The sequence below is a fragment of the Cyprinus carpio genome, chromosome B7 (assembly GCF_018340385.1).
Source record: "Cyprinus carpio isolate SPL01 chromosome B7, ASM1834038v1, whole genome shotgun sequence".
NCBI lineage: Eukaryota > Metazoa > Chordata > Actinopteri > Cypriniformes > Cyprinidae > Cyprinus > Cyprinus carpio.
In genome coordinates, this window is record NC_056603.1 from 367,413 (window position 1) to 384,066 (window position 16,654).

At 37.0% G+C, this 16,654-nt stretch overlaps 1 pseudogene; it reads left to right on the top strand.

Annotated features, from left to right (window-relative positions):
- The first annotated feature begins 5,600 nt into the window (after positions 1 to 5,600).
- LOC109092530 overlaps positions 5,601 to 16,654 on the top strand; it is a 69,236-nt pseudogene continuing 58,182 nt past the window's right edge.

The following is a 16,654-nucleotide window of genomic DNA, read 5'->3' on the forward strand; positions in this document are numbered from 1 at the left end:
CAAAGCTGATTTCTAGTCAATGCAAAAGGGCAATGACTGTTGTTCACTCTGTTGAGGAGTCCACGGGGATTTTTCTAAATGATTCACTGATCTTTAGATAATATTCCTCAACTGTTGAACCAATTAGCGGTTTCTGCTTCCCCTGTGTGCTGCTGTTTAAATTATAATCCTGTTCCAGTTGTTCTCTTTTGCATGATTAGTATTCCGTTCCTTTGAGACAAAAATCCACACATTTTAAATATTTATTTACACCCATCTTGTGAAGACTATACAAAAAAGGACAAGAACAGAAGAGATGCATATATTACAAGGAATATGCATGGTACAAACGTGTTTGCATCAGTAATTGCAGGCTACATGTGTAATCACATCTGTATCAAGGATGCACACAGTCAGACAAAACACACAAACAAACCTGCTTCATTCACTGAACATCAAAGAGGCGCCCAGTCCCACATCATCATCATCAGCAGGTCGGCAGTCTTACCCATGATTGCGGTTTTGAGTAATGAACCAGGCTGGGAGTTTTTTAAAAGCCTCAGGGAATCTTTTGCAGGTGTTTAGAGTTAATTAGTTGATTCAGATGATTAGGTTAATAGCTCGTTTAGAGAACCTTTTCATGATATGCTAATTTTTTTGAGATAGGAATTTTGGGTTTTCATGAGCTGTATGCCAAAATCATCAGTATTAAAACAATAAAAGACCTGAAATATTTCAGTTGGTGTGCAATGAATTTAAAAATATATGAAAGTTTAATTTTTATCATTACATTATGGAAAATAATGAACTTTTTCACAATATGCTAATTTTTTGAGAAGGACCTGTACAGTAACACCAGTGACAATTTTAATAAAAACAAATTCATTTTATATAATTTTATATCAAACCACATGTTGTCAATCATGGTATACTCCCTAAATTGGGTAGTTTAATCTATTTGTATTCTAGTTTTTTTACCGTTCCCTAACGATAAAGTAGCTCATTCCAGTGACTTCACCTAAAAGCTTCATATGAAATCATGAGATAAATGAGAACATTTCTGATAACTGAAAAGTTACAGTGGACTTAACATGGGCCTTTTTTTCATAGCTCTTCAGGAGACAGGAAGAAGGAAGTCATGTGATGTCATCAGTGTGATTTTTATTTAAAAATAATTTTTGTTAAATGGTAACACCAGTGACAACTCCAGGTGACCACTACTTTCATTATATAAGCTATTTTATCATATTTTATTTGTTATTTTGTCATTTACATCATATATTTTATAGTTGAATGAATACATCATTGTATTTTAAATGGAAGAAAAACCTGTTGACCTCAAAATAAAGCACCTTCCCTCTGAACAAGCCGTTTAATTAATTAAAAACAATTTTTTTAAAATTGATTGTTCAAGAAGGTGTAATTGTTCAAACAACACATTGTTTTATTTTCAAATTTTATTAAAAAAAAAAACATTCAACCCTAAAGTGTTTTCAAGTGTAATATTTCTTGGTATAAAGGTTAGGGACAGAAAAAAATGACCAATGAACCATCTAATGATTGCACGTTCTATAAGCAACCAACATGACAAAGCTACAGCAGAATTGCATTTTTTATCATCTTTTTTTCTTTTTCTTTTTTCATTATCTTAAAATTTTTGTATCACCAAGCCCCGTGCGTGGCTCTGCTTGCGCGCGGCAGGTAGGCAGTATTGCTCTGCAGTGGTTTAAATGCGCGTGGATACGCGAAGGATGACGTGCCTCGGCCCTCGAGGGGTGCGAAGATGTTCTGAGGCTTTCTGAAACATCGAGCCTGATGCATCTCTCTGATCCCATAGCTGCTCTTGAGTGTTCACTGGACGAGTGCATACAGCAACAGCTAATTTTTAGATGTGGGGCAAACGAATTAAATACACTGGATGTGGCCTTGTTATGATTCGAAGCAGAATATAATTATTCAGTGACCTTGATGATTATTTAATTGGGACCCATAGCATCAAACAGACAGTGTAATTTAATATGTACCGCTGGGTGGCAGCAGAAAGCTACATCCCAAATAATGACTCTGCCGATAGTCTGTGGGCTGGTGGTGTCCCTTAGTCAATTACTCATTAACTACTTTACACATCTTTTAAGAAATGTATACATCTTTTAAGGATTTTTTTTTTTTTAGAAAAGAAATGTATCAGAAGTTAAATTATTATTGATAATTACCGTTAAGAAGAGAAATCAAAAAACGAAATGTATATACCTCTCTCCTATTAAATTCTACCTTTCGTAGAACTGTTTTTTTATACGGAAGGAGGGAAGGGCTCTTTTTTATATGCTAAAAATATACGGGATTGACATGACTATTCATACTTCAACCAGTATAAAATATCTTGGTAAGCAAAAAATAGTAAAAAAAATTTAATTACTGGATAGTCTTTTGGTATTAGCCATCCAGATGATCAGTGGAAAATTGTTTGATATTGGTGCATATATAGTAAATGATGATTCATAGTCAGGTTTAAGGACATTGAAATTTCTATTAGCTGTTGGTACTCTTATTTATTTTCATACACGAGTTTCAAGTAAAAAAAATAAATAACAAATAAAAAAAAGCCCGTAGTTTGAATATAGTGGCTGCAGCTGTTGAATGTAAATGGACTCAGGCCGGCAGTTAAGAGTATAGAGCTCTGGTGTGTATTAAACATGAAAGCACTTCAATTTGTTGCAATTTCATATCATTCTAATGACAGAAAAATAGCATCAGTCTACGGCATTGTGGATGTGCAATGCTCAGGAGCTAATAACCATTAGAGCTCATTATTGTGAAAGTAGATGCAAAACAAGAATTATAGTACAAAAGGAACATAAACCGAATGCTATTGATGATTTTAATGACTATGTATAAAATCATAGTTACAAGAGAAGTCAGGGAAGATGACAGCAATTTAGAGGAGAGTTCACTAGACTCCTCGTAATCAAATATCATGAGAGTAACAATGACTAAAACTGGTCTCAGAACGACACGTATCAATGTGAATCTATTATTCTGAGCCGGTTTATATCATTCATTCAGGTTAAAAGTACACAACTTTGTAATTTGTGAATTGTTTAGGCTAAATGTAGGCTATTTTTGGAACAAGATGAGAAAATGGAGGGAGATACAAGTGTTTAATGATCAGCTACACTGAGATTTAGATTTAGAGTCATGATGCTGTTTTAATGGTTTTTTGGTTGGAAAAGAGTCAACCTTGTGCTTAGATTGAGGATTTAGGATTGAGTTGTAGTCTATATTTGCAGTTGGTGGAAGAGACTTCTCTTTTGCACTTCCTGCTACACCAAATAAGTGGCATTTAGTGTACTAAAGTGTGCTGTTGTTAGCTAGATATAGTTAACTGCATTACTTTGACATGTCCAGTTATATTCAGGCTCCTAAAGTCGATTAGGTTTCCTCTGCAGTGTAAAGAAAACTCGATGTGAGCCAATATCCAATTGATTTAAGGAATTAAATTACTATCATAGAAAAAGGTATGTCAAGACCCTTGATAGCACACTATATATTTTTTGTCCTTTGGTGCTGTGACTACTTAACCCTTTATTACTCAAGTGACCTCCTCAATGGTCAGAACATTGCCAAGCAGCATGTAGCAACAAGTCACAAATATCCTCAGCGAAGATTTCTCTTCCTACTAAACACACCGCAGTCAGAAGTTCCAGAAGCGAAGCAGTATATATCTGCATAGAGAACGGCAGTAAACCGATAATAGGTGATGGATTAATCCTCTCAAACATTTCTTAGATATCTGTTGTCGAGCCATCCAGATGTGCTGACACACAGACGCTCACCCCTCCCATTCGATTCAAAATCTTATCCGATGCTATGCGTACGCGCGCGTATGTGCGCGACAGGAGCAGATTTGACAGTAGGCTATCTCACCGCGCTGCGCGAGAGCCCACCGAGAGCAACAAGAACACGCAAACGAGGGTCAACGGGAACCGACCGTGCACCACAGAGGTTAAAACACCACATCCACGTCCACCTTTACATTTAGTCGGAGCAACCGCGGCAGACGGAATCATGCGCGAGAGTGACAGTCGAGTCTATTTGTCAATTCGGAAAGTGATGGCCGAACGCCGCGAGCATTCAGTGAATCAAACCGCCTTCTATTCAAACGACGGAGCCGGAGGACACCGCTCTCGTGATTTCGCAAAATTGTGTATGTACAGCATTAATGCTGCCTACAACACGGCTGTTTTTGGTTTTGACAGACACGAGAACACAGCTGGTGTGTTACTGAGTCAGAGATATCCGTGTCAATATAATCTCCTCAAATCCATTAGACGCCTGGGTTTAAATATTAGTAATGGCATTATTCACACTAACGTCTCTTTATTGCTCTGCAAAGCGACTGGCTCGTTTTCACACGTAGACAGCCGACGCGCGACATCATAACAGGTAGTTATTTCGTGTGTACAGGAGATGTGTGTGTCAGACATAAACTGAAGTCCGATGCAGAAAGCGTCGCGGGTTTTTTTTTTTCTTTTTCTCTCTCTCTGCTGTGGGGACACGTGAAAGTAATGTTTTGGAGCAAGGGGAGATTTCATTACATTAACCGTGAGAAAGGTGATAATGGAGTGTCGCCTAAACGAATGATTGTGAGCGCAACGAATGCGCGGCTGAACACACGCGCTACAGTCAGCGAGTTCATGCATCTCTCAAAGCCCTGACAGCGGCCGTCTGTGGATCATGTCAGATGGGTTTGTATCGATTCTGAGCGCTAATGGGCTTCACCGTCTGCTTAAGGGTCAATGGCGTGTCGCTCATTATTTTGTCTGGATCTATTGTTGTGCAAAAAGAAATTCATAAATATGACCTGGATGCATTTTGTGTGGTTAGCCTAATATGTTTTCACTTTATGAATTAAATGCATTTGGATTTGTGATTCTGTGAGGTTTAAGGTAAAAAGTCTAATGGTGCTGATGGTATCTCTCTCTCTCTCTCTCTTTATAGGAGTAAGGGATGAATTAGGGGAAAAAAAGACATTTTAAAAATAAGTAGTTTAGCATAATGTTTCATTCATATTTTTTTTTTTAAAAAAAGGTGAAATTTTGTTTTTTAAATCTAACTAAATATTTGAAATATTTTAAAATATTTGTCAATTTGTCAAATCAATTTGCAATTGTAATGTGACATAAAATAATTAAAATTCAAGGTATTCAATGTTTAAATAGTTTAGTAGCCTACTTTTTGTTTGTTACACCACTTTTTATACATGAAACCAACATGAATACAAAGATCACAAGATCTTGTGTTTTAGACGATTCTCCTTTTTATCACCTCAGATATCCTTTTTTCAATGATCCTTAATGCTGTTGTGTAACAGACAAAATAATCCCCTGTTGTTGTTAACCGTCTTTTGGTTTGTGCTGTGGTTTCTTTTGTTGGCCTCAACGCTCAGCACAATCAAAATAGAGGAAGTGAATTTGCTATGAACGCTGTAGTTTATAGAGCTTTAAAATGAAAGCAGAAGTCGTCTCTTTGGGTATCAATACAGTTAGCTGCCATTGAGCAATGCTTTCTCTGTTTCAGAGCTGACTTGGCACAAAGGAGGAGACGAGTGCTGTGAAAATCGTGTCCCCTGCATAGTCATGGCCTCGAAGCTCAATCCAAAATGTCCTTTATGTCCGGGAGCCCCAAGAGTCCCTGACCTCTCCGGACCTTCAAGCCGAGGCGGGTGACGAATCGTCGGACAGTGACGGGGAGCCCGAGGAGACCTCGCACAAACTCATCCGAAAAGTGTCCACTTCTGGTCAAATTCGAGCCAAGGTAGGATTTCACAAAAAAAAAAAAAAAGTTTTATGAGATGTTGTTCACTATTTTTTAAAACAGCTCCAATCATACTTAGTACATATTTATTTATTTTCTGTGAGAAAAGTTGCTGGAGTCACACTTTGATACCCCAAAAGACGAAGTACTCAATACCCAAGTGTGCAATACACACACACAGAGACATTGTATAGTCACAACTGCAGTGCATATTGATCCAGGGGACAGTCACTGATGGCTCAGAAGCAGTCAATACTTGGCATGCTGTGACTAGTACAGTGTATGTACAGTATCAATGTCAGTTTGTACTAATGTTTATTCCTGAAAGGGCGAAAGGATATGAGACCGCCATTAGCAAGCTTATTATGCTACACAGGATAGCATCTAGTCTACAGAGTGGATGCACATGTATTTTTGTTAATCAAAAGCCGAAATGCTATTGATTAATTGAGCTCATTTTACAATTAGTTTGAAGCTGAATGAGTGTATTTCCTGACAAAGAGGGGAATTTGGTGTAGAGGTCAGTCTGTTCATGAACATACTGAGGGCTACGCTGACCCTTGACCCCTCACATGTCCCTGTTTATTGTGTCAGCTTTGGGTTGTATTTTGATAAGATGAGAACAGCAGAACTGTTAGAATTGTTGAGCAGACAGAGTGTAAAAATCCCTATATAAGTGTTTATATATAGCTATCCATGTGGAAAGAATATGGAAGCTTGTTTTCACCATAGGATAAAGAAGGTTATTGTGGCTTTTTTATCCCATAATTCAGACTATTATTTTTTATATCTCACATTTGAGACTTTCTTTCTGACAATGTAGAATTGAGAGATATAAACTCATAATTCTGACTTCTTTTCTCACAATTCTGAGTTTACATTTACCAGTATCTCACAATTCTACTTTTTTGTTTGCTTCCACCGTAAATAAAAATATAAAAAGGTGATTTTTAAATCACAGTTCATTTTTTCTTGCAGTTGTGAATTTACATTTCACAGTTCTAACGTCTTCTCAGAAATGCACATTTATATATTTTTGGATTAATCAGATGTAAAAATCAGATGTTAACTTGCAATTGTGACTTTTATATCTTGCAATTCTGAGAAAAAATGTCAAAAGTGTGAAATAAAAAGTCGCAATTAACTTTTTATTTTTTTTTATCCTGTGGTAGAAAGCTTCCACAAAAGAATAAGAATTGTATACAGACCCTGCAGGCAAAAAGTGTAGCAGAATTTAGTGCCTCACACCTGTGCTTCCCACCCCCCACAATTCAGTATTCATGTATCAGGTGACCTTTCTCCTTTGACCCATCTGAGGTCCTGAGTGTTAAAAGTGTCGGCAACAGTGAGGCCACCTGTTTTGTAGCCTGAGAGTTGGGTGTCATTATAACAGAACAATGTAAGGTTATAGATCTCTCTTTCTTCTACAGTTAGGCTCAGCAGTCACTTAGTAACTAGCTAGTTATTTCTCTGACACTGTTTGGCCTTGGCCCAATGAACAACTTTTTTACATTTAACACTCTGTAATGCTACTCACAGTGCAAAGGTTTATTGCACTGCCACCATAACAAATCATATCAGCTTTGTTGGATCATTTCTAGAAGACTCCTTTAAAACAGATCTCAGATCAGGCCTTGAAAACAATGCTTGAGTGTTTCACTTTTGCCATGCTCTCTGTTAAACAGCTGAAAACTGACCTCAGATCAGTTAAACCATCTGATCTGCTTAGTGTAAGCAGATCTCAAATAAGCAATGGCTTTGTGTACATGAACATTTAGATCATAGTTGTAATAAGATGAACCTGATCCCAGATCAGCACATGTCAGTCATATTTATCTTGACAGTGCAGTTGATGAAATTAGCAGAATATTAGTCAGTATCAGCAAGCCAGTGAAGCTGAACTAATCGAATCTGGCAATTACACAGATGCCAATTAAGTTAACATTTTCATTTAGTCAAATAGTGTCTAATACTTTGCTAATACTTGATGTAAATGTTCTTTGATACTTCTATTCTTAAAACCTGGAACATTTGAAATTATTTTGGTGTATACTACTGTTCAAATGTTTGGGATCCGTAATGTAACCAGTTGTGCTGATTAATATTTTTTTGGAAACTTTGATTCTTTTTCAGTGTTCTTGAAATATAAAAAATTAAAGCCAAGCTTTTTAAAGGTTGTGTAATTTAATTCTTTTACATTTTTTTGTGTACCTTCAGACTTAAAAGTTATATCACAAATAGCACTTCAGAGAAATCTATTGCAAATTTTATCTTTGATTTTCATTTTTTCTGCATACACATAAACCCTTGACAGAAAATAAGGGTGTTTTTACCAAGCACTTAGCGTATTACTTGAGAGAGGCATAGAACTTTAGGTAAATTTTGCAGATGCCCTTTCACTCTATATTTTACATTATCCAGACCTAAGGATTTGTACACAGCATGTAATGATCTGAATCATTATACGGTGTGTCACAAGCTAGCCTTGTGTAGCCAGACTTCTGATTTGCGGCATGATCCACAATGCAGCTTAATCTGACCAAACAACAGAAAGAGACTGTGTGATCAACCACAGTTGGTTTTTGATTTATGTGCCATTTAGGGGTAAATTTATATCAGTAGATTATACCACAATAATTAATTATTCTCTGAGAAGCATGTGCTGTAACCGCACTACTACTCAAAAAACCTGTGTGTACTTGCATCCTGAGGTCCATCAGTCAGACAGGAAATGGTGATTTTAGTCAGCACTTACTATTTTTGTGTGTAGCATCAGACAGTCAATAAACGGTCAGCGGACAGTCTTTTGGAGGGTCATCAGATGTTGAGGGCGGTTAATGACAGGCTAATGCTGCTTAGCAGAATTTGACTTTCAGTACATTGTGCCTGATGAAAATTAATTGTGTGGTTTGTGTGTGTGCTTATATTGGTGTCAGCAAACACTAAATGTTTTTCCTCTTGCTCATTAGTGATTTCCCCTTCATTTCCATACTTGTTAAACCCTGCTAGGCATTATGAAAGTGTGACATGTCATTTCAGCCAGACTGAGTTCATTTGTTACCTGTTGTTGCTGTGCACACACTGACATTTAAATTTGTAGAATCACAGTTAACGTGTTGTGAGTTTTGTAAATGTCTTAGACAGTTAACCCTTATGAGTGTTTTGATGATATGTCTAAATAGAAAAGTAAGCATTATTTACTATTAACTATTTTAAAATCATCTCTGTAATCAAAAGTAATCTCTCTTTTGAAATTTCTGTTCATCAAAGAAGCCAGAAAATATGAAGAAACACCTGTTTTCCACACTGATAACAATAAGAAATGTTTCTTGAGCTCCAAATCAACATATTAGAATTATTCCTGAAGGATCATGTGACTGAAAAATCAGTTTTGCCATTTTACAATATAACAGTTTGTACTCTATTTTTGATCAAATAATCACAGCCTTGGTGATTTCTTTAAAAAACATTAAAAAGTCTTACTGACCCCAAACTTTTGAATTGAAGTGTATGTATGTAAACCCATTGGGTTCCACATTGTTCCACCATATGTACAGTATATATACTGCATGCTACGTTACAAATTAGTATTTTATATGCCATTCCAAACATGCCCTGTGTTTCTGTCTATGAATATGTTGATGATGACATGATTAGTGTATAGGAGGAGACCTGAGAAATAAGTGTGTGCAGGGCTCATCAAACAACATTTTGTGAATTCTGTTCGATTGTGCTGATGTAAGTATGTCACCAGGTTATATTACCTAGCCTGGGTAACACTGATGATAATTTGTTAAAGCGCTAAAAAAAATTATTTTGTGTTGTTGAATTTGTGTAGAGAGAAAAATGAAACAGAATGAGATACAGTTAACAGAGGAGGAAGTATGTAGGGGTCTTATATATTATATACTGTATGTGTTTGTGAATTAGGAAAAAGAAGAGAGTAACAGTGATGCGTGTACGTATATCCTGTAACAGGTTTCCGCTGAGGGTCTCGTTTATCAGTGCGCACTGTCAATACTCTCCGTGTGTTAGATGGCCCTGTTCTCCTTCTTCCTCTCCAAGAGGTAAAGAATCACATAAGTCTCTATCTCTCTCTCTGCCCTTTTTGTTAGTGCCTTCATTAATTTTGTGTGCAGAAACTGGAGGCAGGCAAGGAGGGAAAGTATGTGTGTTGTTGAGTTTTGTGTGTGTTAGCTGAGAGACAGAGTGTGTCCTTTCAGTCCATTTGCTGTGAGGCAGAATGACACGAGACAAGTCAGCCGAAGTTTAAGGTGAGATCGGGGCGGAATTGAAATGAAAGCAGAGTTAAGAGTTAAAAAAAGAGAAGTGAAGTGTACACTCACTGTGAAGAGGTGTGACACTGAGGAAATGTAACATTATAAATATATAATTTTTTTTTTTTAGGTGGATGTTGTTTATGGTGAAGTTTTTACACTATATGTCTTTTTTGGCAAATTTGTCAATTTACAGTATAGTTTGATGTATGTTTTTAATTGTGCATCCTCATTTGCTCTGTTTTTACATTTAGATAAGATTTACATTTGGCAGTGTCTAACACTTAAGTTAAAAAACAGTTGTAATTAAATAAAACTGTTAATGTAAACTTCAACATCTCAAAATGTTATTTTTTCATGCTGTACATAATGTTTTGATGACTATTTTCACTACTGATTTTAATGTTAAGTAATTGAATTCTAATTTATAGACAAAATAGTGTAAAATTTTAATATTAGTGCATCCCTAGTTGAATCAGTATATTCTTATTGGTTGTAGTGATTCTGCATTAGAAAACTTTGTCCAAGAACACTGTAGCAATTCGAGGCAGTTGTCCTCTGTCTTTTAAGAGGACTAGAAAATGGAGACCATGTGGTTGTTGATGTTGAAGGGCACTGTGAATGTTCTTGGATTCCTGGTTCCTTGTTTCTGTTTGAACATTCATGTGGATGATACTGAAGACCAACTGTATTCAGTGGGCGGAAAAGGTCAAGGGTTATGGTGTGTGTGTGTGTGTGTGTGTGTGCGCGCAAAAACCCAGAAGGTGATCTTATGTGGTGACTGAGAGTAACCCACAGCGAGTTTAGTCTCAGCCCATCACTAATGGCTGTTTAATGGTGTGGGTAACATGAGATTTCATAGTTAATTTTGGACGGCCAAGGTTGCCTGTTTTCTGGTATCACCTGCTAAACTATGTCAAATATGTCCAAGACTGAAAGAATACAGCTGTGACCACTGAACTTTCAAGAAACTTTCTAACCATCATCTTTACTCCACTTATTTTGTTTTAAACTGGCTTTTTAGCTTTAGGATATATAGACAGGATGTCATAATCACATTAGAACAATTACAGAACCTTGTTTTCTAATTAACATCGCATTATGTTTTTATAGGCTGTCTGATAAGTTGATTGTCTTTAATAAGTTAAAAGTAATTAGAAGCAAAGACAGCATGCATGTATGTATGTCTGTCTCTCACCTCGTTCACTAGAAGCTTTAAACCACTTTTTTATTGATGTTCTGTCCCAGTGGATTCTTTGGGTCCCTATAGAGAAGGACAGCCTCAAATACATTATTGCAAAGGACAAAGAGAGAGAGCAAGATGCAGACAGATGGAGGCAACTAGAAGTAACAGAAGGGAGACTTTAAAGCATGTAAATATTTTTCATGAACTCATCTTATATCTCCCCCAAAAATCCACCAATTATTTACTCACGCTCATGTTGTTGACATCTGTATGCTATTTTTGCCTTGTCCCTCACATAAAACTATCAGAAGCTTCAGAAGGCTTAGAGTAAATCATATGGACTGTGTGTTGTTTTCCCAGCCACTATAACTGGCAAAAGTTGTGTAACAGTCCTTTCAAAAAAGTGTTTCAGCAGAAATAAAAACAGCATATGGATTTGGAATGACACGAGAATGAGTTAAATAATGAGTATAAATTAACTGAGTGAAACACATTTTCATTTTTGGATGAACTGAACCCTAACTCCAAAGGCCTTGAAGCTTCTGATCATTTATCATTTGCTTTACTTTTTGCATTCACCTTGCAGTACCTGTCTCATCTCTCTTTCTTATTCTCGCTTGTCTTTCTTTCTCTTCACATCCCTTTCTTTTTCTCTCCTTCTCTCTCTTTCTAGGTTAAACTTGAAAACCTAATTAGAAAACCATCGTCCATCATTGCCTTGACAGTCCATTAAGGCAATGGAGCGGAAAGAGGGAGAAGAGAAGGGAGAGAGAGATAGTGAGACAGTGAGGAGAGAGAGAGAAGAGGCTGACAGAGGCCTGAAGGATCTCTGGTTTGTCCAGAAGGTTCAGAGGGGACAGAAAGACTGCAGAGCATTTAAATAACAGGACTAGCTGTCGGACGTGTTCTGTGTTTGAGAGAGAGGGGGAGATGTTGTGTGTATGTTTGAAACAGAGAAGCTGTTTACTAATGTAAAGTTTTTAACTAAAAAATGAAGAGCACCAGGAATAAGAGATGAAAATCGTAAGGAATTTAATGATTGCAGTCTGATTTCTTAACGGTTCCATTAAAGATTCTTTTAGTACTTTTGAAAGATGAAAAAAATGCGTCTGCATTGCCAAATGACTGCATAATTATTGCAAAATGGTGTACATAGGCTAGATGTTTTATTGCATTTCATGTCTGAAATTACTTCTTCAAAGCATAATTGCAGTCCCAAAATTGGCCACAGTCTATATATTAAACAATGTTACTTAAACCAAAATTTAATGTTTCATTAATTCATTTATTCATTCATTTATTCATTCATTCTCCTAAGAGTGCTTAATTTTGATGGGTTTTTTAGACAAGACGTTTTTGATTTCACTAAAAGAATAGTTCTTTCTTCAGTTAACATTTATTGTTCATGAGTCGATTGGACTGTACTGATCACTCTGTATGTTTTGGATTGAGCCGGCTCATAAGAGTCATTTCTATCTGGAAATTTGGCTACACTGGTCACGGTCTATCTTATTGATTCACTAAAAAGAACCAGCTCATATGAGTCATTTGATTGTTCGTGAATCATTAATACAATGGTCACATTAGCTGTCTCATTTCCAGGGCTGCAACTTCCAGTGGTCTTTCTTTCTTTCTTTCTTTCTTTCTTTCTTTCTCTTTCTTGCCAGCATTCTCTTATAGTGAACACTTAGCAGTGTAACATCGGTTTAAGGACACACATATACATGCATTTTTTTCCTCATCTTCCTTTCATGTTGTTTTCATTCTTCTGGGCTCATAAGTGATCCACACACATAGACACACACACACTAGCAGTCCTTCATCCTCTGGAGAAAGGGTCTACCGTAATGAGCTCTGTCTTTCTCACATTGTGAGGGCACATGTATGAGAGAGACAGGTGGCAGAGAGAGCAGAGGACAAGTGAACGAGACACACAGATGCAGCAGGTAGCTTTTAGTTCTGTTCCAATCATCACAGTTGCCCGGGGAACCCAGCACATGCTGTCTACTGAGCTTCTTTGAAAGTGAAAGTGAAAGTCGTGACATTTGTCAAGTATGGTAACCCATACTCGAAATTGGTGCTCTGCATTTAACCCATCCAAGTGCACACACACAGCAGTATTATGGTAACACACCGTGAACAACACACCCGAGCAGTGGGCAGCTATATCCAGCGCCCGGGGAGTAACTGGGGGTTCAGTGCCTTGCTCCAGGGCACTTCAGCCATGGGTATTGAGGGTGGAAGAGAGCGCTGTTCATTCACTCCCTCCCACCTACAACTCCTGCCAGCACCGAGACTCGAACCTGCGACCTTCTGGTTACAAGTCCAAATCTCTAACCGTTAGGCCACAGCTGCCCCCTATGTTACACATGTTCTATGTTACACACAAACCAGGTACAATAAACTGACAAGTGATAAATCAAATCTCTCTAGTCTACCTCTTTGTGAGTTGGTTGGTTTCTATTTCTGTCATGTCTCACCCAGAGTGAAATTCTCATTGGTTCAAACAAGTAGTTGTATGTAAAATGTGAATTATGTTTTGATTGACTCTCAGTTTGTCACTTTATACAGCCTTTATTTTTTGCTTTCAAAAAATTAAATGCTGAAAACTTTACTGGACACAAGTGAAATGAATTAGCCCAGTCATAAAGTTTAATATGTGTCTGTGAAAAAGAGGAAGAATGAGCTACTGGGTTGTTCGTTTGATTGATAGTAGAGTGTGCATGTCAGTTTTCCATCTCTCTTCTTTGCTAATGAAGACAGATAGCACATGTCATAACACAGCATCAGTCATGATGAGCACATGACACCGCGTAGCAGCAATAGCATCTCCAGTCAGGACAAAATGGAAGCCATCAGGCCATGTGGACGCCCACACTCACATTCTCTCATCTATTCTTTTCATAATTTTCAATGAAGAAAACCGAAGCAGGAAGGAAGCAGTCTACTTCTGTGTTTCCTTTTTTGACACTCTTCTGCATTTCAGAGCATGTTTTTTGCTGCTAAAAAATAGCTGCGGAGGGTTGTGATTCACGCTACACACTCCACAAAACAGGAAGCGTCCAGGGGTTTACTTCAGTCAGAACAGTGAAGCTGAACTTAGTGTAGACAGAGTTTAGTACGATGTTTTTTGTTTGTTTGTTTTTGATCCTTCTTTTTTAGCAACATTAAATGCCTTTTTTTTTTTTTACTTTCTTTCTTTCTTTTTTCTTTCTCCCCTCATATCTATTGATGATCACAGATGGTTTTCCCAGTATGAGTAATGCTCTTGCAGGGAGACTGATCCTAGAGTCAGAAATGACTGTAGCTCAATCATTATTGTCAAAGGTTATTAATATGTTTACAGCACTGGTTCCATACTACTGTATGCATCAGGGTTGCACAGTTTACTTACTGTATGTTACAGTAGTATTGCAGTGCCCAAACCTTAAAATACCCGCAGTGCCATAGTATTTACAATTTATTTAGTATCAGTAATTAGCAATTGTATTTAGTATAGTATATAACAGCAGTACTGTAGTGCAAACAGTAGTATGGTGATTCTTTGGTAATACATTTTTCGCATGCAGTATATGAGAGTGTGATAGAACAGAATTAAACACAATGCAGGAATTCAAAAAATAACACTCTTAATCGTATTGGTGTATTGTTGAATACACAAAAAACACAAACAGCCAAGTTCATTATTGCAGAAATAACTTCACTGTAAACAAAGTCTACCCTTAATTGTCTGTGAAAACTGAATTGCAATAAATGTGTGCAAGTAAAGAAATTAAACAGAATACATTCAGAACTGTTATTTTTTGTATAACAACTGTACATAAAAAAAGTTGATCCACACAGTTTATAGAGGTTCAATTCTCAAAAAAAGGTGTCACTGGGGCAGGAAACTAACAGCTATATCTTTGTATGTTATTACCTCTAAATGAAACATACAGTATTAGTCACTAAAGTGCACATATTAGTACCTTTTGAAAGCGTACAACTCCAGTGACAGCTTTGTACCTCTTTTTTGATCATAATGCTACTTGATATCATGATACTTTTGCTGATATAGTAACACGACTATAGATAAACAGTTTCAGATTGTCCTGTTCTTGTAAACATCCGGTTATGAAAAAGACATCAGAGATCAAAGATCTGCACTGTTTGTTTTAAAAAAAAAAATAGGCACAGAGGGTCTGAAGCGGGGAGATAATGACCTTAAACTAGGCGTCAGAACTGTCAGGTTTTGTGGCATGGGCAGTGACAGAGTAATATGCCTCTGATGGTGACCAATCTACACATTCATGCAGGCCAAAAGCTGAGAGAGAGGCGGGGGAGCACAATAGGGAATAATGAGTTGATTCTTTTTTTACACCATCACTCTGGTCCACTTGAGGAGTTTTTAGAGGAGAGAGCGAGACAGACCTCTTCTCTAATCAAAGGCCTATTGTTCTGTGCCCGGCTCTTGTCAGATCTGGAGTGGTCCAGTATAAAAGCTCTCAGAGGCGATCACATGCATCAGCACTGCACCAAACAACACTGCAGTGTAAACAGAGGACACACGCAAGCCTTGCTCACACAACACATAAACCTGTGAGAAAAATCTAAATTCACACTGAACGCATACATTTGAGTACAGATGCATGCAAGCTGGATGAGTGATCCGCAGGATCTGGATTCACAAACAAGCCCATCAGTTTCTTGATTGATGTTTAGAGTAGTCTGGTTTGAACAGATGCAACAATGCCAACTGGTTTAGCAATGTTAGGTCACCCATTACTACAGCAGTGACATGTTGTTTAAAATAAAGCTCTTTGGGTTGTGAGGTGGAGATCAGTAGTGTTGCAACGGATCACAAAAGTCATAGGTTCGGACCATATTAATGGATTTTGAGTCACGGATAGGATAATTTTTCGGATCAGCAAAAAAAAAAAAAAAGGAAAAAAAAATATATTTTCATTTATTACTGAAAGCTTACTTTTAAGTGTTTCTATACCACAGCAAAACACTAAGTCAGTAATAAAACAAGAACAATTTCACAAAAATTACAAAGCGTAGATAAATACAACATAAAGTTACTAATAAAGTCCAGTAATAAAGCAAGAACAATTACACAAATTACATGCATGGATGAATACAACATAAAGTTACTAATAAAGTCAGTAACACTAGTATTCAGGTTGCAGAAATGAAATAATTGTAAAAATAACACAATAGGTGCTTCTTCACTGCATAAGTGAAATATAGCAGGACAGTAGCAGGTACAGTATTTATAGACTGCTGTCTCTTTAAGACCAAATGTACGTACCTATATAATGACACACATCCACTTTCTTCTCAGCTGTTTTTCGGTTACTTAAGTCATAACTGACTCTGTTTACCCAAATACTTGCCAAAACGGGTATTTTAATAT